Source organism: Vicugna pacos, chromosome 24 (assembly GCF_048564905.1).
Source record: "Vicugna pacos chromosome 24, VicPac4, whole genome shotgun sequence".
Taxonomy (NCBI): Eukaryota; Metazoa; Chordata; class Mammalia; order Artiodactyla; family Camelidae; genus Vicugna; species Vicugna pacos.
The window spans coordinates 21,602,707-21,629,143 of record NC_133010.1 but is presented as its reverse complement, the minus strand read 5'-3'; the positions used below and the strand labels follow the sequence as shown (position 1 = coordinate 21,629,143).

Sequence of the window (26,437 nt, the reverse complement as noted above, 5' to 3'; positions counted from 1 at the left end):
AAGAGACGCAGTCTCCTAGTAAGGGAACACACCACACCACCATTAAGTTAACTTACTTTAAAAAAAAAAAAAAGGAAAGGAAAGGAAAAGGACTCAATCAAGTGTTTAGATTGAACTCCTAAATTACAGGAAACACAGAAGACATGTGAACCATGTCACAGGTATCAAATCAGCAACACTCAAACTGTGGGAAACTCCATAGTTAAAACCACCTAATTTCCCAAAATAATAGATTTTAAGAGGAAAAAAAGGTGAAGGAAAAATGAGAAAAGACAAGTACGTGTAGAAAAACTGCAATAGAATGTTTTGGATGACACTTGGACAATAAAAACATTTTTAAAACAGAAAGTGACAGAAGTGTAACTGTAGTTTCTACGGGAAACTCGACAGTCCAAGGACATCCAAGCTCTTCTTCCAGGGAGCTTAAACTGGGCTAGGTTAAAACTCAAGGAGAAAATACATAAGTAAACCCAGTGGATTGGCTTAAGGAGTCTGTGGATCCCTCAAAATTGTCTCCAAATTTATATGTGCCCCAAGAGGAGGATCCATAAATCAAGGAAGATAATTCCTCCCCATTTATGTTTTTATTGTTTCTTACTTCTTAAACTTTCCTCACACAAGAAAATGGTGTCAAAGCACAGCCGTTGAGAAAAAAAAAGTTATTTCTACAAGCAGGGAAGGGTCAGGGCAGCGGGGGTTGAGAGGACAGGAATACATTAAAAACACAATGATTTAAAAAATATCATTGCTAATACAAAATTTAAAAGAAAGCCAAACTACAATAAAATGAGGGCTATCAAGCTACCTCCTTCCCCATCATTCCCTTATACTTGATAACTTTGCTTCTGCCCTGAGTAGGTTAGATAGACCAGCTTCTCCCTGTGTGTTACTACTACTTCTTGGATAGTCCATCTATTTTTTTTTTCATGCTTTCCCTTGGTTTTCTTTACCAAGAGAATTTTTAAATTTTATTTACTATACCTGGTTTCTCACTGGAGGCTTCTTTCTTCCCATCCAGCTTATCTCTGTCTTCCATCAGCCTTCATCTTTATCTGTAAAACATAATGTGGACAAGGACCATGAATGTTACAATCACCTGAGCTGCTGGTTATAAATGCTGACTCCTAAGCCCAAAGTCCTCTGCTGCCAATCTCGAGGATAAGAACCATTCGGAGTCCATCATTTGAAAGAGTCCTTTGTCCATGAGACTTTGGCACTGAAATATTAGACAGCCATTGACTAAATGTCAGCAGGAGGACGCCTATCTTTTTTCTTAGAAGACTAATTCTTGTAAAAATTCTTCTCACTTCTCTTTATTTTAGCAAACATACAAATACAAAGTAATTTTAACTACCTATCTTACAGTTCTTAATGCACAAATGATGTACATCTCTTAAAATTTAACCCACTTTGTATTCTAAAATACCTAATAAGAACTCAATGTGTATTACAAAATTTTCAAATATTATCTCTGAGGCATCAGTACTATTGAATCTAATGGGCCAAGAAGAAAACAAATAAAAAGCTAAATATGAATTATATTTGTTAACTTTGTATGAGCAATTTTTTTAAAGCTACTACTTTTAACTTGAAGTAAGAATGAAAATAAGCCAGTAGCAAAAAATTGAGCATTATATCAACATCTTTATTTTTTAATTCTATAATCTCAGACAAAAGCTCCAGACAGTCCACATGATTAATATTTTGTTTCACCAAGAATAAATTCTAGGTTTTGAAAGACAATAAATTATGAAAATTAAATTATGCCTAGAGACAGTTTTATCCACAACATCATGCTCTACAAAAATTAGCTGCACAGGGAGTAACAGGAAACATCACACACACTTTACTGAATGTGAAGCCATCCAAAAGTATCTTGGTTTTTAGAAATGTAACTGTTGCCAAAAGAATCTTAAAAACTAACTTAGAGCTCATTTTTTCCCCTTTTTCTATTACTGTCATGGAAGGGAGGGGAGAGAGAGGATGACAAGAGGTTCTTGAAAACAATTCTCAAATTGGACTTCCCAAATTAATTTCTCCCTATGTCTACATCCTGTTGAAGCAGTTTTAACTCTGAAGCTGAATGACCATGAGTGTTTACCAAGTGCTTGTCAAAAGAAAACAACATCTCATGATGGTTTTCTCTTTTTTGTATTGAAGTCTAAATGCTCGTAGATTCTAGAATGGCACACACATTAGCCACAAGCAGCAGATGGACCACTGAGTGAGAATGGTACCTGCCGGATCATCACTTTTTACGATGGCTGTTAATTTGTGTTAAGGTAGTTTTGGGATCTGAAAGACTTTGGCACTGCCAAGGCATAGCTGCATTGGCTGCCTTTCTATGTATTAGTGAAAGCTGCTTGGGTGGAACCTATTTTCATTGTATCAGGCCAGATTATATCTTGAAATATGTCCTTTTTACAACAAGCTATCATATACTTATAAAAAGAACTTTGTGAATATTAATAAAGACCTCATGTTGGTGCATGGGTGCTGTTAGGAGCAAACAGGAGTGGACTGAGGGGAATGATACACTATTAGGAATTATCAGTGTTGAGAAATGACCTCAAGTTTTGATTTGGAGGTTTCTGTTAAGACTCTACCTTATTTTTTTTTATTATAATGTGGTTTCCTGTCTACAGCATTCTAAATTATTTATTAATTGAAGTTGAGCCTAACCACAGCACCATTAATAATTAATTCTCCTTTTGGATCTGTGTGCATTCATATGATTAAATGTCTGTGTTTTTGCTTATGGAACCCACAATCTACTATTTTGCATTGATTAGAAGGGATGCACAAAGAGCAAGCGCCCATTATGGAATTCCCAAAGGATATTCGCAGTAGACTTTTCCTGAGCGTGTCTAACCTCCGATGCACCATTATGTGGGAAGGAAAAACAAACTCTCCTACCACATTTGGCTGCATTGGAAGCAGAGCCTTTATGGTCGGGTACGGCTCTCTGTCTGCCTCTTCACAGTTGGTCTTGAGATACTTATTCCCCCCACCACCCCGCCCCCGGAACAGGCAGACGGGTGAACGGGAGGGATAAGCTACACGAAGTGTCCTCATAAATACGAAGGGAAAATAAAGTGACCTTTTTAAAAAAGGTCTGCTTTGTACAGAATTTTCATCTTTATGCAGCATGACTTGTTAGACTAGATTATGCCTTGGCAACAAAGCACTCTCAAAGGCAGGAACCTAACATAAGAAAGGTTGCTGTTTCACTCAGAGCTCATGCTTCAGCAGGATGGCGGGGGATTCTGCTCCACGCCCCACTCAGAGACAGAGAGGACAGAGGCTTCTCCTCCGGTGATGGTGCTCCCTGCAACCAGAAGCATGCTCAGGTTCCAGGCCAGGGAAGAAGAGGCTGTGGGTCATGTGTGAGCTTTTCATCATCTCAGCCTTGAAGGGACACTTTGCTTCCCCTCAGAGTTCACCAGTCATGACACGAGTGGAAACGGAGGGGGAATGGAAGCAACTAGTATTTTCAGTTTTTTTGTTGCCTAAAACTGATAAAAGTCCTACGGTCACTTTATGTCCCCATCTCTTTTAGTCCAGTGGTTTTTCTGGCAATGTAAGAATTTCAAAAACTTAATAGTGTCTTCTCCAGCTCACTCGAGTTAGCTCAAAGTGCCAGCAAATGTATCCAACATTCTCCTTGAGACACAGTTCTCATATACAAAATAGTTGTTTGCTTTCTGACTCCTGGAATTCTCACTTTCTCTAAACTTAATGGTGGTATCTGTGTGTCCCCTGGGCTTAAGTAGGAAGAAGTAGCTTTTTCTGGGCTCCAATACTTAGCTGAATTGTTCTGTTAAGCGTTTTAATTAGTTGAAAAGTTGTCCTGAAGGCTTTGTCAAGCCTCTTACAACAGGATGTCAAAGCAGCGGACTCTTTTCAACAGTGAAAGGCTTAAATGGCCTCATTCCCTTCCATTAAGCTGCATATTGACAACTGCTATGCCGAAATCACCTGTTTCTTCTAATACCTTGTGAAATACAACACAAACGCAACCAACGCACGCTACTGATGCTCTGCCTTCCCACCTCTTCCCCAGAGAGCTCTGTCAGGGATGGTACAAGGCCTGCTTCCCAAATTTCACAGATTCCAGTTTTATAAAATATTTCACCCCTGCAAAAACAGATTGCTACTGTAAATCTGAAATAATTCTAAATCAGAAGGTTTATTGAAAGAAAGAATCATCGCTCCCTTTCTAGCTCCATAGTCATTTCCTCAGTAGCCACCAAGCCCAGGGCCGTGCACATGACAATTTTGGCTTGTTTGTTACAGCAGCATCTCTCTCCTGCTACCAGTTGCTGTGTTAGTCAGGACAGGTTAGGTAATGTTGACGTAACCAATAACCTCCAATTCTCTGTGGCTTCACATGCTAATGGGTGTTTCCCCATCACAGCACACATTCCCTGCAGATGGGCAGGGGGTCTGCTCTAGACAGCTCAGTGGAGACCTACTCCCTGGGATTTCCACTAGCTGGAAAGGCAGCAAGTGTTTACACAACCTCAGCCTTGACAAGATACAGACCATTCCTCCCAGAATTTTCTGGCCAGAACTGGTCTCCATGATCCTAACTACTTGTAAGGTGGCAGGAAAAATGTAGATAAGCAAATGGAATCTTTGGTATTCCTATTTCTATGAAAACAATGTAACATGCCAATCAAATTAAAAAGAAGCAAGTGCCTATAAATATGAATGCAATGACAGGAAAGAGAAAAGTTTTCTTATAATAATAACCAAACACAGGAGTTATGGAATAAATAATCAGATTTCTGACATGCCTGTTTGCATTACAGCAAAATAACACAATCATGTCTGAAGTATGCCAAAGATTACTCTCTAATTTGCATGTTTTATCTCTTCCTTGCTCCTCTTTACCCTCCTGGTAGTTACTACAACCTCCTGGTAGTTACTACTTAATACAAGACATGAAACTCAAACGAGGCCATTTTGTATCTTATAGCTGCTCTGGCAAAGGTTACTGACAAGTGCCATTAACACGCATTGCTCGTACAGCTTGCAGCCTTTATCAACTGTGTGGCTACATAATCTATCACCCAAACCAGAACATTTTGAGAGTGAAAAAGAGATGATATTAAGTCCACAGTAACAACTCATTGAGTTTTATTTTTCTAACTTTAAAGATGTGTAAAGAGAAGTTGTAGGAAGGTTGCAGAATTACTGAGGCCACAACATTCAGACGCACCATGTTTAAACCCCAGGAGCCTGACTCCCACACCTAATAAGCTCTTCCTCATTTTGCTACCTGAAAGACCTTCTCCCTTCCCGCGAGAGGGCCCTTAACAGCAAATGTTCTGAGCTGAGACAAACATATAAAGGAATTCAGAGACGGCAGGAGAGCTTTGTTTGTGCCCCATTCTGTTGTGATGATTCCACGTTCATCAGGAAAGAGCAAGAGCATGGGTGAGTTCGAAGAATAAAAAGAGCCTCGTTGGGCCAAAATCTTTGGTTGAAGGTGGACAGCGATCAAACAGAGTGAGAGGTCAGGCAGAGATGTTTAGGGACTCCAGAAGAGTGGCATAGTTCATTTTTTTAAAAAGTAATGTATATTAAAACATTCAGAAAAATATCGAAAAGGGTAATATCCAGCTTAAATAACTAGCATATACTCTGATACACAGCACAAGCATTTCCATTTATTTCTCTGTGTCCTTCAAAAGTCCTAATAATACCAATATGCAATTAGATGTGTTGTGTTAAAACAGGCCATGGAGGTTGCGAGGCGGCATAACCTGAGGGGAGAAATAGAAAGTGGGATAGAAGTGAAGTCAGCAGGAAAGGTAACAGAATCAGAAGCAAGGATTCATTTCATTTTCACAGCATAGCCTGTGAGTTTTCATTTTACTTTGTTTTTAGCATTGTAGCCTTTTAAGACCATTTGTTAATTTTCATGCAAGCCCATTGACAAAATTTATGGATACAGTTTGCAGAAATTTCTTGGCCTGTGAAGCATAGTGTAAAGTGGTGATAAACGGGGCCTATGAGGAGATACAGGGTACAAGAAAGTGAATGGGTGAATGAATGAATGAATAAATCAAGAATTTAAAATACCCACTTCTGTGCCTCTACTTTGACTATTTCTCAACTATATGTACTGAAAAACAGACATGGAAATATTTCCCTTTCACTTCCTGTATGTAACTTTGACCCCAAACACTAATGCAGCTCCACAGTGGGCAAGACAACTTCACTACAAATAAAGTGGTTACTGGACCATTTTTATGACTCCTCAAAACTTTTTCAAATATATCATGTGCCCTAAAATTTTCTGTCTCCACTCACCTTTACCATGGCTTCTCTTAGAAAGTTCTTTATTGACTATGTATTGATCAGGTCAGGCTTATTTGATAAATTGACAGGGTCATTTGTAGGTTCTCCACAATCCAGATTTAATTTAAATTTAATTTGGATGGATGTTGGATGTCTGATGTCCTTTGAAGAGACAGAACTACTTTTATTAACTGATTTATATACTGTTTGCTGTGGACAATTATTTTAAATGGCTCATAAACTATCAGAAATCAATTTAGATTTTGCCATAATGCTTCAACAGGTAATGATCACAATCAAATTAATCCTTAGTGGCAAGTTAAGCACTCTGAATACATTTTAGGTATTTTTTATCACATGTATGTGGGATGATTATCCACGGTTGTATGTAACCCTACCAACAAAAAGACAGTAATACTCGGAGATACAGAAGTGTTCATGTAGTTATACTTGGTATAAATTTAAGTATTCTGAATGCACAAGAAAAGCTGTCACCAGGAAGCCTTGTCATCTAATTCAAGTATCTTGCTAATAAACTGTAGGTTTTCTCTAAGTGGCTACCGCAAAGGATCTAATGACATTGTTTCATGGTTGGAATATCAGAACCACGTGACCCAAATTTGCTTATGGTGTTAGCTGATACAGTTATTTGATAAAATGAGATACTCTGGATCTTAGAAAATCATTAGCCTATGTGATCTCTATGCTTTGAAAGCAATCCTAAATAGCATTCTCCGTGACACACAGACCGTTTCTTTCTCTTCCTGAGAGCTGTTACCACCAACACGCTCCCCTAGGATACTGTGCTCCTCAAGTGGCATTACAGAAGTAAGTTTTTTCAGCTTATCTTTCACTTCAAAAAACAAAAAATAAAATAAAATGAAATGCATGGACTTGACTAAGGATTCTGCTGCTGTTAGAAAATAAGATGGTTGGCATACAAAAATAAGAAACATGGAAACACTAAAAATGTTGCAGAATTATATTTTAAAAAAATTTACATATTTTTAACAGTAACTGCAAGTCCTAAAAACATCTACAGTCGTCATTTTCTTCCCGGCAGGCAGATGGGCATTCTGATGGATTCCATCCCCGTGGGTTTCTTCCCGAGCATGGCGCTTAGTACCTCTCCTGTGCTCTCGGTTCCTTTCCTTAAGGAGAGGCCTGTTTCCCCACGAGCACTCCTCATCCCAAAATGGGGAATCAAAACAAGCCATAGGTTTCTTCTCCTTCTATTTCAAGGACACAATTCACATTCCTAAGGAAATCTGGATTAAGTAAACCCCATCCCTGCCAATCCCCTCCTAGGAACGCCATTTCCTCGTAAGGGCATGTTAAATAAATGAGAGCTTGCTTCAGAGTTCTTTTGATTGTTGTTAGAGTAGGTTCTACTGCATGCAAAACACCACTTCAGCTACAACAGCCTATATTTCCTGATATTTTTACAGCAGAGTTGCAATTCTTATTTTGGATCTGTATAACAACTAGGTATTTTAATCAGAGAATGCAATGTATCATTTTATGTCTTTGCAACTTGATATAAATAAATTTTTTAAATATAGAAGAGTTATAGAAGTAACATATACTCTTTATAATACATCTGAAATGTTTTACCGCATCACAATTGAAACCTAAATTAGGGAACTCATATATATAATTTTCCCTCTAGTTAGCCTGTAAGTATTGTTGAAATCAAAAGTTTCCTACAATGTTTTGAAAGTTTGAGAGCCAGCGCCTGACTTCACTGCCACTGTCTGACCATTCCATGCATTGATCCATCTTTAAGGAGGTTCACAGCCATGAAACAGCCCCCCAGTCTCCTAGAACTAGTGCTATGGTCTGAATGTCTGTGCCCCCACCACCACCTCATGCCCAACATGACATATGAGGAGGGGGTCCTTTGCGACATGATTATGTCCCTTATATGGGATTGGTGCCTTTATAGAAGAGACCCCACAGAGCTCCCTAACCCCTTCCTTCCCCCATGTGAGGTCACAGCTAGAAGGTGCCAGCTATGAGGAAGCAATTCCTCACCAGACACCAAATCTGCTGGCACCATAATCTTGGATTTCCTAGCCTCCAGAACTGTGAGAAATAAATGTTTGTTGTTTATAAGGCAGCCAGTCTAAGATATTTTGTTATAGCAGCCTGAATGACCAAGACAACCGGTATGCCCTGTGGTGAAAGTCAAAAGGAAACTCTAACAACGCAATTCCAGCAGAGCTGGAATGGCCCAGATCCTTCAGGAAGGAAGGGAGGGGAGGTCTTCCCACCAGTTAAAGAACCACAACCAGCTGAGCTGCTTACTGAGAACAAAGGGAATACAGAATAGGTAGTAGAGGAAGGTGGTTATAAATACCAGCTATAACTACAAGACCAGTTGCAGAAATGAGGACTATAATTATCACGAGTATTTTCCCCTTATTTTGTTATTAACGTTTGCGTATATACACACAACACACAAACACACACACACATATAGAAAATGTATGTGTTTTCTTCCATTGCCTGTCCCTTTTTCATATAATATAAGATGTATTAACTTGACATTATAGTACTTAAATATTGTTAACTTTACATCAGAGTACTTTAAGCATCACATCAAGGAGAACGTCATCCAACAGCTTTGCATCCTTTGGGGGGGAAAGGGTAAGTAAGTTTTCACTGTATTTAGAACAGGTGTATCATGTTCAGTAGAAGTATTACTTTGTCATTGTCTCTATTTGGAGACTAAGCATGGTTATGGAGATGTGTATAGAGGCCAAGCTGACAACCAGTGGACTATGATGATTAATTTTATGTCAACATGGCTAGGCTATAGTGCCCAGTTCTTTGGTCAAACAACAGTCTAGATATTGCTGTGAAGGTATTTTTCAGATGTGATTAAAATGTATAATCAGTTGACTTTAAGTAAAGCAGATTACTCTCCATGATATGGATGGGCCTCACCTAATCAGGTGAAAGCCCTAAGAGCAAAGACCGAGATCCCCCAAAGGTAAGAAATTCTGCATCAAAAATGTAACACAGAAATTCTAAGTTTCCGACCTGCTGGCCTGTCCTGGAAAATTTGAACTGAAGATTGCAAAATCAGCTCTGACTTGAATTTCTACAGATTTCAAACTTGCTAGCCCCTGGAGTCATTATGTGAGACTGTTATTCAAACCAAACTCCCTCTCTTTCTTTCACTTCAGATAGATAGATCAATTATCCTATTATAATTGTATAAACATCCTATTTATCCTACGGATTTTGTTTCACTGGAGAACTCTAACACATACTTTCATTCCTCTTCATTTTTATTTTAAGCCTGCAACTGAAGTAATCATTTAAGGTTGAATAAAATAAATGGAAATAGTCTTGATTTGAAGATTTTGCTGCTGACTTAAATCCAATATAGAAAAAAATTAATAGATCTTATGGAAACATTTCTAACTCACAACTGCAAAGGGAGCTCAAAGTGCAGTGAATTCAATGGAGACTTTTTGAAGTAAACTAGGAAAACCTAATCCAAACTGACCCCAGAGACTAAACTCAGCCTTGGAAACATAGGACACTTAAGTTTCCAACTGTTCTAGCTTAAAATAGGGTATATTAACACTCTACATTAAAAATGTGCTGTTTGTATAGCAGTTCAAACCTTTATAAAATGCCTACTATGGGTCACGTGAGGTCCTTGCTCTGGAAGAACTTATAAATACACTCCTTGGTACCTGAGTTTTTCCTGTGTTACAGTGAACTGATATTTTCTGCAGTTGTGTTTCTTATGCCTAAATCCCATACACAGTTACTTACTGATTACGTGGGGCTTTTAAAGAACCTGAGACAAAGGGCACAGAGTAGCAGAAACAGTCCATCCTCAGTCCCACCATTCAGTCCTGTCTTCAACCTCCTCTAGTAACAGTGTGAGCGTTAGGTTCAGCTGGAACACCAACCTTCTTTTGTGCTTTGTAAGATACTCTATCGTTTACAGTATAAATTCAAAATCTTCTGAGGGCAAGAGCTACCTATGCGACCTCTGTAAGTACTTTTCACAGAAGAAATTCAGGTAATGTCTACCAATGATAGTCCAGTTTTTTATGAAGCCACTCCCATTCTGAGAAGTTACAACAACGACTTAAATTTACTCTTATAGGCACTATATATACATTTCTTTAGCATAATTTGAACTCTGTGAAAAGATTTGCTCAGTAAAACTTTATAAAACACTTCACAGTCTATAAAATTATCTATTTTTTAAAAAAGGAAGAACTCAACATAAAGTCCAAAGCCAGAGAGTTTCCCTGACTCGGTAACGTCTATAAACACAAAAATAAAATTAGGAGACGTAACTACCCTCTAACCCATACATATTCTAAGCAAAATAAAAGGAGAAAAACACCAAAACAAAATGAAAGCACTGCTGCTCTTGCAGGCTAGAGCACGTTCCTCCATGGTTGACACTACTTTTTTGACTCAAGTTCCAACTGACAGCTTGCTCAACGCTTCTCTCAAGCTTTTAGTTTTCTACTTATATTTACTTCTCAGTCTTAACCTCAAGTCTTTCTTCAAGCAAGTAACCATTGTTGGATAACTAATATATGGTGAAATAAAAGAGGAAAAGCAGATATGGGCAGAGTCCCAAGCAGGGGAGTAAACTACTAAATTATGTAAACTATGCTGGCTGGATTGCTCATTGTTTAACTTTTCTATGGCATGTACCTGAGAAGCTCAGAGCTACTGTGTTTCTTAAGAGATACTAATCAGAGGTTTGCTGAGAAAAATCTATGATTGTGCTACATGTAAGAGTTGGGAAGTCTTCAGGGATATTATCAGTGAGCTATATATATAGTGGTCTGATGAAATACTGCTTTACAGTATAAGGTCATTCCTATGACGGCTACTACCTACTACTGTTAGCCTGTCAGGGCAACCATGCACATCCGCACAGGTTGTGCCCTGCACAAATGCCCAGCTGAGAGGCTGGAACCCAGCCAGCATTTTACCTGCCGAGCTCTCTGTCCTTGCAGTGCCCAGAGAAAGCAGTGCTACAGGGGTTCACTGGAGCCCTAGAATTTTCTCCCCTTACTGATACCAGGTGACAGCCTGATAGGTTCTTATTCTCCAGTTCTCTTTTCTCACCCTGGGGTGCCCGCCCCTCTTCTCTTCATTCTTGCCATTTAGTTACTACCTTCCTCATTTCACCCGGAGAGTCATGAAGTCTCTCAATGCCCCAGAAAAGAGCATTTTTGCATTGGTTACATTTTATTTTAAATTTGCTTTTTCCTGATACCATCTAAGTAGACACTGTAACTTGATCAGTAATAATTCTTCACATCACTATTTTAGGGTACCTATTTCTGGGATGATGTCTTCCAGATGATTCCATCCTGTGGGAATTCCTGTAAAACTCAAAGAAGGGGATCATTTCTGGCCAAAGCACATTAGCCCTTTCCTCTCTAGACTTTCGACTACAGTTCAACTTAGTCTCAAAATTCTGTAGTGCTATTAGCCGTAATTTTAGTTCTCCAGTATTTATTCACACAAATTAGGCACTCATGGATAAGTTCATCTTACATTAACTGAGTATTAGAACATGTCGGTTTAAATGCTTTGAATATAAATATTAGTCATTCCTTTTTAAGCATTGACTGCTTTTTATTTTTCTGCTTTTAATAGGCTGTAAAAACCTTCTTGTTCAATGTTTGTGAAATTTTTAAAGATGAAACACATTTTGGAAAGACTAGGGGAAAACTGACACAATCTTACCAAGTAATTATGAGATCTAGGTCATTGAGATTTGACTAGAAAACTGAATAGCTTCCACTGCTCCCCAGACCTCAGCCGATATTCCCAGAACACTCGGTGTGTTTACATCTTTCCTTCTTCTAAAATGCATAGTGTCTCCACCTCTGTCCTTACCCTGTCTGCCTCCCACCTCTAGAGCTATCAAAATTAAACAAGTTCTTCAAGATCTAGCTCTAATGCCACTCCCTCCACGAAGCTTTCCTCGTTCATTCCACCTAAGTATGAGCTCTCATCCCTTCTGGACTCCTTTACCTTTTATAGTATTGGTTTTTTCATTTTTATAGTATTGATCCGAGGACTTGGAATCACACTTTTTTTTCTGAGCATATGGTATCTTGGTTTCTCCAAACAATGGATTGAAAAGCCTGCAGTGTTTTTTTATGACTACGCGAGAGATTTAAGAGATTGTTTTGCTGGTATTATTGACAGATCTATAAGCGTATATGAATTTCAGTGGCAGATTTTAATCTGACTGCATGGAACACTGATCTTAGTTCAGGTTACAAGTTCTTTAAGACCTAGTACTAAATCTTTTCAATCACTTTTTCTGTATAATAGCCAGGATACTGTCATGCAGTGGAACACTTGCAAGAAATAATAATAATATAAAGTATTTTTTTCATTTTTAAAACAAAATTTCAGAAAGAACTTGAGATTCCAACAACACATTGTCATCAACAGGACAATATTAGAATTCTGTGCTACTGTCCTTAAATGACAAAGGTGATACCACACTACCACTGCTACTGATGGTAACAAGAGCAGGAGCTTCTACATGCATACAGTGTGCAAGTCACTGCTCTAAGTGCTTCGTTATGTATTAACTCATTTGAGCCGTACAACAATCCTAGGATATCATTACATTTGCTATCCTAACTTCAGGAACAGAACACCAAGACAAGAAGGTACGGAATTTGTAAGAGGTCACACAGGTAGCAAATGCTAGAGCAGCTGAAGCAAGGTCATCTGTTTCCAGAGACTGCTCTTAATCACCAGGCTTCATACTAAGGGGAAACACTTTTTCTTTCATTTATGGACCACCTCCCACAGCCTGGAAACACAGCTAGGCCAGCATTTAACAATGAGTTGTCAGTGCTGAAAACTAAGTATGAATATCTGGGAGCTTCACATGCACAGATGAATCTGAAGTCAAATACTTTTTGCAAAATGCCACACTAAATAAATACTTTTTTTCATAGATTCTGTGACAAACAGAATACAACCCAAGAAACAGATACATGGCCTAATACAGTTGCTTTGTAACTGGCTGTACTCATTCATTTCCTACGAGATTATTAAAGTACACACACACACACACACACACACACACACAGATTTTAGTCCCAGCCAAGAACTATGACGTTCAATCCTGTTTGGGTGCTCAATCAATAGGTTCCATTATAGCAATATATTTCAGAGTTATCATTGGTAGAATTCTAAACCTTAGGTGTATTCACCACATTAAAAGTTTACCTATACTTCATATACTGCAGGCAGCTTTTACAGTAAAAGAAATAACTAATGTCATTTCCCTTTGTAATCATCCCATTAAGTCCAGTTGTTTCAAAATTCAATTATTCTTTTACACTTAGTATCAGTTTATTATAATAGGAAGATTTCTAATCAGGAGCGTCCAGTACTGCTGTACAGCTGAGACCATTTAGAAGGAAGCTTAGGAAGAGTCAGTACCAAGTAGATAAAACAGGCACTTTGACCTGTGTTGTCATTTATTGTTAGCATTACACACTTGCTATATACCCAATCCCTATAAGAATATGTCATAATGCAACTTTCAGCCAGTCTACTCTCTCTCTGAGATTTAGAAATAGTAAACAAAGAAAAAGGGGGGCATTGCCCATGTCTACATTTTAAGAATTTTTTTCTTCTAAAAGTATATAATCCTTAGTAAGCATCAGAAATGTGACATTTACGTGAAGCAGCAATTCTTTTGTTTTAAGGAAATGGAAACATTTATTAGCCAAGCAATTAAAACACTATTATTGCCCTACTTGAGTGTCCATTTTTCTCATACACTTGTGGTTGAATCTCATTTGTCTGAGCAGTGAATACAATTTTTTCAGTGTTTTTCCATTGCTTCACAAGGGATTTACTGGATTATTTAATCAACAGTAATGGCAGATTCATAAATGTATATATATCTATAGATACAGACCCTAGCCTGGATTAGTAAAGGATTTATTTTAGTTTAGAATGCTAGAAGCACTAAAACTTCCAAGAAAAATAAAGTGATAAACCAATTTACGGAAGAAAGCTAATGTGCTTTATTAAATGCAGCCCTTATAAGACTCCTGTTTTTAAAAGGACATTTTACTGGAGTAAATTTTCCAACTTTGAGACACATTTCCTAATTCTTATTGTCTATGGGTTTTCTTTTCTTTGACTGGACATTTACTCCAAGAAAGAAATAAAGCACCTCTTTTTTTTTTTTATCTTTCAACCAACCGAGAATCTGCTCCCTCACAGGTTTGTGTGTATTTGTGTGCGTGCATGTGTTCCTCTGTGTGTGTGTATGTGTGCGCACACACGCGGGCGCACACACAGATAGAAGCGGCTTTGATCTTTCTGTGATTCTTAGAAGAAGAGGGGCAAGAAACTTCAAAAGATCCACTGGCATTTAGAGACTAGAAACACTGGTAATTCAGGATTTATTATTAAATCAAGAGTTTGCTTTAGGCTTGAGGGCAGCTTTTGTGTTACAGAGCTCGCTTGTCTAAAGAAAACCTATAAAGAAGCCTTCAAGTCAATCATGAAACAGGCAATAAAGCAGTTGAAAAGAACAGCTGGACTTATATATAAAGCCCACCATCTAACAGATGCTCTGTAAAATGTGAGGCATTGTCTCAAAACTGTGTTTCGTGTCAAGAGGTCTCTAACAGAGAAAATCACCTACAGAGCAAGACAAATGCAGAGGGCTTGATCTTTCACTCCTTGCTCCCTCCCAGGCTGAGGTCCGCCAACAAATATTTACTGAGCACCTATTAAGTGTCAAATCATAACGGTGAACAGGACAAACACACCCTAGCCTCTGGCTTTTCATGTCCTGTCTTATGCCACAGCTGGACATCCCTTCACTGGACTGTAAGCTACACTTCAGGACAGGCCTTGTTTATTGTAACCACCCCTCATGTGTTAGACAGTACCCCACACATAGTGTATGATCAACATGTCTGTCTAATTTGGTGGCATCTCCAAACACCCAGTCGCCCAACCTAGAAGATTCAGTTAACGAAATTCCCCATATCTCATCACTTTCAATTGATAAACTGGTCCCATCAGTTTTACTTCCTAATTGGCACTAAACCACCCCCCCATTCTATGTTTGCCCTGCCATTTCCTTTGTCCACATCAGATCATTTACTTATGGACGAATAAGCATCCACACTCCAAGTCCATCTCTAATCCATCTCCTTCACCACTGAACCAGTTCTACATCTGAACAGAAACAATGATATTAAGTCTTGCTTTAAGCTTTCCATTGGCCTCCACAGACTACAGGATAAAATCTTAAATCTTTTCAAACTATACAAGGTCCTGCTTTGCCTGTCCCTTTATTCTTTTGATTGACATGTTTTAATTTTAGCTGTTTATAGAAACGCAATCAGGAATAGACTAGAGACCAAAGGCTGTAAACTATTACAAACAGAAGCACTGTGTCTTTAGAAGCCAGTTCTCCTCCAGGAAAGTCTTTACTTCCTTCTCCTTCATAAGGACCAATAAATGTGTATATAAGTAAAACCATCAAAATATGCATAAGTTTTACTTATTTATTTTCTTTATGTGTCCATTTTCTTTGGCCTGACACTTGCATTAACATGATTCACAACAATACATAACAGCAAGCTTATTCAATGTCTTAGTGATTTAAAAAAGAATGTGAACATATTATTCTAGAGCAAAGAAAGCAGTGTCTGTGACTAGCTGTACAGACAGAGAATGAATGTCTCCTGATTGGATTTTCATTGAAGAGACCTTGGTTTTTATTAAATAGTTCCACATAAGTAGATATTTTTAAATGAACAGGAGTTCCTTACGCCACAGGTAACAGAAATGTGCAGGGTATGTGCCAGGAAAGCAAGCAACATACTCAGCAGGAACACTGGGTACATGGAGGGATGTGCTGGAGGTCAGAAGAGGCTGAGGAACAAGACTACAGAAGACCTTTAATATCCAGCTGGGGCATTTGAAATAATACTATCTAAGCACCATTAAAGGCTTTTGATTGATGTGATTAGAGTGTCTCAAAGAGATTACTGAATCTTGGCTATGGGGAAGAATTACTTGAAGTGGGCTGAACTGGTGGCAAAAAAAAAAAAATTAGTAATTAACACCAAAGAAAGAAAGATACTGAACTATAGCAAGAAAGGTTATTTTTGACAGTCATTAATAAAGATTGACTCTGCCACTGCCTTTTGGGCAGCGTGGCTTAATGGAAATATGGCCAGGGCAAATAACAATCAGGCCTGGAGTCAAGAAAAATGGAAAGACAGCCGTGTAGGCCAATTGCAACGATCTCTGCAGCCCAACTGTCATCTGTAAGCAGGACTGTGATTCTCAGATTCTCACTCTTCCCAGAGCTTGTGCGTCACTGTGACTTGAGGTCTGATACTCTCCATCTTTCAGGCTCCATAGACTAGAATTTTCTCAAAGAAACATTTACTTTTTATTTGTAGTAGAGTGGCTGTCACATTGATCTTTAATTCAAAGAATTATCTTTTGTGATACGGCTTTTATTCACTTTCAGTGCACTTGGATAAAGTCATTGGTGGTGGCTGAATGACTTGAACATGGAGGTCAATAGTAAATCTCTACCCTCTTAACAATCATCCAGGAGAGGACTCACTGGACTCACTGACTCAAGATTCTTTAAATCTTTTTGTCATAATCACTACATTACCATGGGGAGCTTGACATAGCTTCATACCACAATATGGCTGATTTATTAGCTTTTTCACTACAAAAAAAATCACTATGGTTTGAGTTTCAGATTTACGTGAAATTTGGCATATATATTATAAGGAAAAATAAAGTCGTAATTTGTTTGACAAAAAAAATTTTACATTGCCTTTGTAAATCATTTTTTAAAAATGAAACAAACTGAGGTTAACAAAGTAGTAAAAACTTTGTAGAAAACCATGCCATTAATTGCTTAAAGAACTGTTGTGTTACAACTTAAGTATAAATAATCCTCGTCTGGTCATGTTTAGGTTTCAAATAAACTCTCTTTAAAATAACTTCTGGTAAATAGGAACAGAAAAGAGGATATGGAGTTTTATGATGAAAGAATTATAAACAAAAGGCAAAGATGTACAGGATTTAATAAGCGATTTCTTTCGTTACTAAAACAATTAATAGGATGGCTGCAAAGTAACCAGAAACAACTAACTCAATATAAATTCTGATTTAAATCATACAGAAATGGAGGTACACTCAATATGTCATGATAAATGTACAATTCAAAATCATATTGTATATGGAATATACCAGATATTCAATAAATTATGTTATTTGAATGGAGGAATGTGTAACTATAGCAAAACAAAAAAAAACCAAAAAAACCACAGGTCTCCAATTTGACCACTGACTTAGCAAGTACACATTATGTATCTACCATACCAATCACTTCTAGCAGGCTCTGCAAAGATACAAAATTATAATACTAAACATTTGCATAGCAGTTTAATGTGTATAAAGTCTTCCTCATACATGTACATTTTCTTATTTGCAATAATAAATCTCTAAAAAAATTCTTAGGAATTTCATCTTCCAGCAATTTGGTAGAAAAAAATATGCAGATAACCTGTTGATATAGAACACACAGGGAAAATACATTCATAATATGTTTTAAAGCCTAGCTGGCTGTTGAGAAAAACTATAAAAGGCTACAATCAAAATGAAAAAAATCTTCAAAAGGGATCACTGAGCTCCAGAGTAAATGATACCGTTTTCCCTGAAGACATCTACCAATTCCTGTTGCTGTGGAGTTTGGGGTTTCTGCAGAATAACCATTCTGGGTCCAAGCAGATTGGGAGACAGGTCAGCTAATGTGATTATGTGTTAATTTTATGTTTCAACTTTACTGGACTAAAAGACGCCCAGTTAGCTGGTAAAACATTATTTCTGGGTGTATCTGTGAAGGTATTTCAGGAAGAAACCACAGCATTTGAAACTGTGTACTGAGTAAATCAGAAGTCCCTCCCCAGTGTGGATGGGCATCATCCAGTTTGTTGTGGGTCTGAATAGAACAAAAAGGTGGTGGAGGGACAAGTCTACTCCCTCTGGTTGAGATGAGATACTAGGTTTCTCCCGCCCTGGGACGTCAAAGCTCCTGGTTCTCAGGATTTCAGATTCAGACCAGGACTTACATCATCATTCTTTCATGGAGGTCTGTATCACTGAATCAGATAAAATACATATGCTTTTTATATAATCTTTGGTATACTGGAAGTGCTCCTAAATGTTAGCAATTTTTATAATTAATGTAACTAGCATGAGTCTCAAGAATAATAATGGTGCAACACTGGCACAAGAATCAAAAGACCTAAGAAATTTTAGCAAGCATTTGAATCAAAAAGCTAAGAAATTGCAGCAAGCATTTGAAATTGTTCAGTTTATTACAAACATGTCTACAGACATTACTGAGGGAAAATGAGGTTTATTTTTTAAGTGATTCTATGATAATATCTAGCTTATTATTCCATCATCAATTACTGGAAAATTTATCTCCAGGGACATAATGGAATCTACAGTACGGACCTGCCTCAGAACAAGCCAGTCATTTCTGATTTCCTTATTTAAGGTCTTAACATAGCACCTGGACCATTTTTTTTAAGTTTACCAAAGTACTTACATAAAATGAACTCTTCACTTACAGAAGATAATGGATAAATAACAAATTTATAGATAACTCAAAGCACAGTGAAAACAAAACTTGTAACAGGGCCCAGATGACCAGTCCCCATAAAATTAGATGGATACAATCCCTCCTGTTCTCTGGTAAGAAGTTTGGAGAGCAGGAAGTATCTTGTTTCTTCCCACTTGAGAGGATGCTCTAAACCTCTCCATGGAGTTTACAGCCAGCTGTGGTCAGCCCTGAATCCAGGAACACAGTAGAAAGTCTAGTTTACCTACAACACAAAGCTGTAGTCTCCTGCTCTCTCCTCTCCTTTGTCCCTCCCTCCAGCCCCTCTGCTAGTTGACCCTGAAGTTACTAAGAGGGAACCCAGGCTCCTTGTCTCTAGCATCTATATCTTGAACGGCTAAGATACACATCTTCAGATGCAAGTCCAACATGTGCTACCTATGTTGTTAACATTCAATAGCTTACCACTGCTGACAGATAAAATCCAGACAACTCACAATGGCTCACTCAGCGGGCAGGGTATGTTCCCACGGACCTCTTCACATAGCCCCACTTTAGTTCCCCACATCAGAGGGCTGCACTGCTTCACTTCACCGAAACACCTCCTGCCTGCCCTTGTCTCTGGGCCTCACCTATGTTATTTCCTCTACCAGATATACTGTCTCCTCTCTTCCTGACCTGTTTAACCCTTTGAGATGATTCAGAACACAAATGAGATGTCACTTCTCCAAGAAGTCTCTCCTGGCTCCTCTAAGACTGGGCTATGTGCCAGGCTAGGTCAGTGTGGTCACATCACGGCTTGTACAGAACCTGCGGTCATATGGCTTATTCATTCCTTTTTATCTCCTACCTCAGGGACAAGGGACTGCAGAGGTACCTGGGATTAGAACATCTCTTAGCATAAAGTAAATGCTTTAAAACATTGGCTGAATTAACAATTAATAAATGAGAGGATAGAAAGTAAAGAAAATAAACATTCACACCACGATGATGGGCCTCTCTCCCTGTTTCTATGAGTCCTAGCCTAACAGGAAAATCGCAGATACTGAGCACCAGAGAGCACATGCATCCTTGGGTTTGACTTTCATCACTGGAAAAGAAAAGAAATGAAGCGGACGCTGCTTCTTATGTTGCAAAGCCCTTCCAAGGAAGTGAGAACAAGATAAATCTGAAGGAACTCTTTACATCTGTCAGTCCTGAAAATACAATGGAAAGTAAAAACTGTTTCTGTGAGAAGTGTATTTGAATTGAAAAGGATAAGAATTCACTAAAAACCTAGACTTTCCTCCCATATAAAAGTCTTGTCTTTTAGCACCAATGTTTTCATAACCTTGCTGTTAACTAAAGAAGATGTATATGGATGATTGAAGGGACATAACTTGAAAACACTACATTTTCTTAAAAGGACTGCTTAGGAAAGAAAAAAATTGAAGAAATGCCTCATCAAATAACATCTGGATCTCAAAAGCTCCTTTTAAAAAATAAAAAAACCTTTGCTGCAGCTACTCCTGGCCCTGGTGCCAGCAGCTCCTGGGCTACATGTTTTCAGTGCCCTCTGATACCAAAGAAGACTCTTGAGGAGCCTATATGGGAAGAAACTAAGATGCTAAGCAAAACTCTGACCACAAGAGAAATATTGCTATTCTTGATACATATGGGTGAAGCATTCTCCATACTCGGCAACCTACCATGCCTTGATACTCATAGGAATAAACTCCGCAACCTTTCACCTTCGCTCACTTAACCAGAAATTCTAGCTCTCAGTCGCCAGTCAATAAAGTCCTCTTATTCATGACAAAAGTGGCATCAACCCTGAAGGCAAGGCCTTTTAAGAGCTTTGGATGAGAAATGGGAACAGAATATAAAGCCCTTCTCTACTCTGCTGACACACACTGAATCACTGGAGTACTTCTTCATGTTCATGATTAGCCTCCTGAAAGATGCTTCTCTTGTTTAAAAGAAAAAGTAAATTCCAGTGGCAGAAACACTCGACAAGAAAGAGCTCTTTCAGAGTTTAACCCCTTTTCTACACAGTTTTGGTATTATTCATGAAGTAAATCTTTCCACCGAACTCTGTAGAGTCTGATAGTGGATGTTTTAAAAAATCATCTATTTTTTCTACCAAGCTTCTCCCTCTATAGAAGGAAATTGCTGGAGGAAATCTCTGAACTTTCCAATGTTAGAGAATTGTCCCTGCAAGATGGAGTCAAAGTTAGCTTAGCCTTGTCAATTTCTCTACAGAGGGAATCCGCAGATACTTAGAAACACTGAACTCTGGCAGACAAACTGCTCAGAGCTTAAAATCATACGTGCAGACTCTGATGAAGATGGCCTTGTTGACTTGAGTAAAGAAGACTGCATGTGAAATCAACACAAACATCTTGCAAAATTCTACTTTCTCCTTGACCCAAGCTACCTGTGCATGCAGATGAAGAGACAGGGCAAAAGTGACAGCTGCCACAGATGTCTCTATTTCAACTTCTAAGAGGAACAAAAACAACACTAAAATAAAGCAAGACGCTGCTACCAATTATTCAGGTTTCCCATGTAATTCCTCAACTCATTGGTGAAACAGAAAATGGTCCCATTTCTGCTGATGTTACGCTTTTAAGCAGAAAGCACTCCTTGGGACTGCCTTTGTTGATGTTTCTGTAATACACAGATTCAAGGTACATGGCATATCCCCCTTGCCTCCAATACTGAGCCTAATCTCATGAGCTGGATCTCCAGAGTCAGCAGAAATTTGGAACTGTCATAACGCATGCCACAACACTGACTGCTGGGAATAAATGACTTTCATTTTAAAGGGTTTAATGTTTCCCAAGAACTTGCCTAGTTAGGAAAACTACGTATAAGTTATGTTCTATTTTGAAGACAAAGAATTAGACAAATTTCACTAAAAGAAAATCAATCTCTCCTTATGCGCACAGATCAGATACTGAATAGATATTTAAATAATATTGCTTTGAAGGAGCAACAATTTTTTTGCCTCCCATGGTGCTTCCCACACCATCTGGGCCAGATTCTTTGCACAAGGTTACTACGAAAATCTGATTCTATTTTCTACTATGTACCTTAGAAAGTCAGAGAGTATGATTATCCGAAACATCACAGTTAAACCAAATTTTTTTTTTGTTACTTAAAGTATTTTGGGGTTCCATGTTTCATTGCTTCTCAAGAATCCTGTAAAGTAGAAAAAGTCCTGGATCAATGCTGTCCTGCATATATGATTCGGTGTATCTGTAACGGCACCAGATGATAAATTCAGTTGTGTAACAGTGTCAGGGTCTTTAACACTCACTGATTAATCATTCTGCAAATATTTCTTTTGCAGCTCTCATGTTTTAGGTACTGTGCTTGGTGCCATCCAAATTAAAAACCTCAAATCATCTGGCTGTCAAAAATAACATGCACTTTGCCATGTCAAAGGTAACTTTTCAATTCAAGCCAAAACTCAACAATTTTCTTACTGAAAATTACCAAGAAGCAAAAATAAATTTTACGTTATTCTATCTGCAGAATTCATATTTATTTGTTTTTCTTATTTTTTGCCATTAATTTTTTGCTTGGGAAGAATAAAAGAAACAATTTTTTTAACAGAGAACAAAGTTTCACTAGATATTGATTGTGAAAAATGTGAGTTTTCAGTAGAATACAATTCATTAAATCCCAAATGTTTTCTTTCTTTCTTTTTTTTTTTTTTACATATGGTTAAGTGAACTTCTTAAGGAGAGGTCTATGATTTTTAACTGATTTTCATAAGGTTATAATGCATAAAAGGTTAAAACCACAGTTCTACAGTTTTGACATTAAAGGTCTTTAGAAAGAATTCTTCTAACAAGTGGGAAACAGTGAAGAAATTTCAAGCACACATTCAAGTTAGAAAATCATTACCAACAAATGTTCCACTCACTATCATATGCATGTTTAAAGAATCATTAGATACAACTTCCAACTTATGAGGCATCTCTAGAAATTCCTGTCACAACTGGTAAAGCAGGACATAGTTCAATGTGCTTTTTAATAAAACACACAGCATTTCTATTGTTAATCCTTCCTCTTACTTAAAAAATACTTGGAAAATTTTGCTGTATTTTAGATCTGCACATTTAGTAGCTGGTGAAGAACTGACAGTATTGAAAGTGTTTCAGAGTTCTAACTCTTCATCATTAATCCTCATTATCACAATGTCCAAAAGATATGCTGACAATGTATATCAAAAACTGTCTGGCTGATCTTAAACTTTGCTGCCATGTCACTCAGTTTCATATTTTTTTCCAGCAGTGATATATTAGTACAGTATTTTATTAAAATCAAATTCAATTTTTAACACTGAACTTATTTTAACCCTTTATAAATTGGTCCTGATCATCTCTTCAATATCAATGAAATTTATAAGTCCTTTTTATTAAAACAGACTTTTGTATATTCTGAAGGCATCTTATATGAATTTCATGACCAGTTAGTCTTACTATTAAATTGAGGAAACACTGGTAATGATTACCAGATCTGCAAAACTTGGTTCCTCATTATTCCAATGATTGCCTTCTGAATTTTCATTCATTTATAGAAATCAACTGGGAACTCATAAATTAAAATGTGCCGTTTCATTTAGCTTAATCTGTGATTTTCAACATCATGAGGAAATAAGAGAAAACTCATAAATGCATAATCACTCAAGTAATAAACTGACCATGCCCTCTACACTGTGAATATATATATTCAATGATAAATTTCATATATATTCTATATCCTTCAATCTATTTTTATTAAACTGAAATTTTTTTATTAATCACATGTACAGAACCATACATACTGACATTTGGTAGAATATCAGTCAGGTAGAAGGGGCACTATTAAAATAACATGATCAATTGTCCATATCAAATGCCATCACTTACTTTTTTGAATATTTGATTTGATATTTTCAACACTGAATTTCAAATCAAAATTTCCTGATAATTTTATTGGAAATGTATAATTTTTAACCTATAGCTGAACAAATAGAACACTGATTTATATCAGGCCATTTACACACACTTTTGAAAGCTCTATTATTTTTAAGACAATGTCAAATAAAAGATTTTACCTTCTGGCAAGCTGGGAAAAGTTATAAACTACACCACTATCCTCATTATCTCTAATTATTATGCTTTGCCTTTGGCCCCAAGGGATAAATAAGGCTACTCTTTGCTTACTCTAAATTGTCAACAATAGCTAAGAATATAGACAAAATAGAACTTCCTTACATTTTCACTATTTGAACGTGTAGATGATGGTCAGTTTATTACTTCTATAATTTAAGTATTAAAAATAAAGATCTTTTATTTTCAGTCTCACATCTTACAATTATCTAAAATTCAAAGCTTCTTGTCTCTACTCATATCTCAAAAGGAAAAGGCATATGCCGAATATTTTAGAATGACATAGATCTGAGGAAAGATTTTAAAACTAATTGAAGCTACAGTAATCAAAACAGTATGGTACTGGCACTAAAACAGACACATGGATCAGTGGAACAGGGTAACAACCCCAGGAATAAACCCACACATTTATGGTCAATTAATCTATGACAGAGGTGGCAAGAATATAGAGTGGAGAAAAGACAGTCTCTTTCAATAAGTGGTGCTGGGAAAACTGGACAGCCACATGTAAAAGAATGAAATCAGAACAATCTCCAACATCATATACAAAAATAAACTCAAAATAGATTAAAGACCTAAATGTAAGACCAGATACTATAAAACAACTAGAGGAAAACACAGGCAGAACACTCTTTGACATAAATCACAGCAGTATTTTTTTGGATCCAGTCCCTAGAACAATGGAAACAAAAGCAAAAATAAACAAATGAGACCTATTTAAACTTAAAGCTTTTACACAGCAAAGGAAACCATAAGCAAAATGAAAGACAACCTGTAGAATGGCAGAAAATATCTGCAAATGATGTGACCAACAATGGATTAATTTCCAAAACATACAAACAGCCCATATAGTTCAATATGAAAAAAACAAACAACTCAATAAGAAAAATGGGCAGAAGACCTAAACAGACATTTCTCCAAGAAAGACACACACATGGCCAACAGGCACATTAAAAGATGCTCAACATCGCTAAACATTAGAAAAATGCAAACCAAAACTACAACGAGGTATCACTTCACAAGGGTGAGGATGACCATCTTCAGAAAGTCTACAAACAATAAATGCTGGAGAGGGTGTGTGAAAAGAGAATCCTCCTACAGTGTTGGTGGGAATATAAATTGGTATGGAGTTTCCTTAAAAAACTAAAAAATAGAGTTACCATAGAATCCAGCAATCCCACTCCTGGGCATATATCAGGAAAAGATGAAAATTCTAATTCAAAAAGATACATGAAAACCAATGTTCACAGCAGCACTATTTACAATACCCAAGACACGGAAGTAACCTAAGTGTCCATCGACAGATTAATGGATAAAGGTGTATGATACAGATATACAAGGAAATATTAATCATAAAAAATGAATGAAATAATGCCATTTGTAGTAACATAGATGGACCTGGAGATGATCATACTAAGTGAAGTCAAAGACAAATATCATATGATATCACTTATATGTGGAATCTAAAAAAATGACAAGTGAACTTATTTACAAAATAGAAACAGATTCACAGACATAGAAAATAAATTTATGGTTACCAAAGAGCGAAGAGGAGGGGGAGGGATAAATTGGGAATTCAGGATTTGCAGATACTACTATATATAAAATAGATAAACAACAAGGTCATAATGTATAGCAGAAGGAACTATATTGAATATCTTGTAATAGCCTGTAATGAAAAATAATATGAAAAGGAATACATATACACGTATAACTGAATCACTATGCTACACACCAGAAATTAACACAACACTGTAAACCAACTATACTTTAAAAAAATAGAAATAGCTGAAATCACTGAAAATAGGGGAGGCCCAGAAATTAAACCAAAGATTATCTAGATGAGGAGATAATAGACTATGATGAGAAGCAAAAAAAAAAAAAAAAAAACAGAGAAAATGTACCAGAAGATTAAGTTTTGGAGCGCTTCAATCAGAAAAATTACCACAATTTTCCCCCAACTAACCAAATCAAGTTTTCCAATCCAAACTAAATATGGATTACCGCCCTTTGTTTCTTTTGTCTACTTTATCAAATGGCTTGGACCTGCGGTTCTTCTCCTTTATCCAAGAAGTTAATGTATTCACATTAATTGCAGGCAGAAGAGTTTGAAGAGAAGGTCCAGATGCTACTAATTCTGTTTACACATGGAGGATACAAGTGACACAGAGTCCTCAAATCTTACAGATGCCCGTGGCATGCAATACGGAGAGAAATTATGAGAGTTCCTGAAGAAGGCAGGCAGAAGGAAGGGGTCTGGATGCTTTCTGCCAATTCTGTCCTCTCTTAGTGACTCCTTTCCTGATTACTGAAATCTTAG

The 26,437-nt window shown here is 37.3% G+C and overlaps 1 long non-coding RNA gene across 4 annotated transcripts in view; it reads right to left on the bottom strand.

The window, feature by feature from the left end:
- LOC116285336 (uncharacterized) overlaps positions 1 to 26,437 on the bottom strand; it is a 499,682-nt gene that overhangs the window by 185,942 nt on the left and 287,303 nt on the right. For all 4 annotated transcript variants that reach the window (XR_012063891.1, XR_012063888.1, XR_012063889.1 and 1 more), the window contains exon 3: positions 982 to 1,052. This is a non-coding gene — a long non-coding RNA (uncharacterized lncRNA). The remainder of the gene's footprint in view (positions 1 to 981; positions 1,053 to 26,437) is intronic.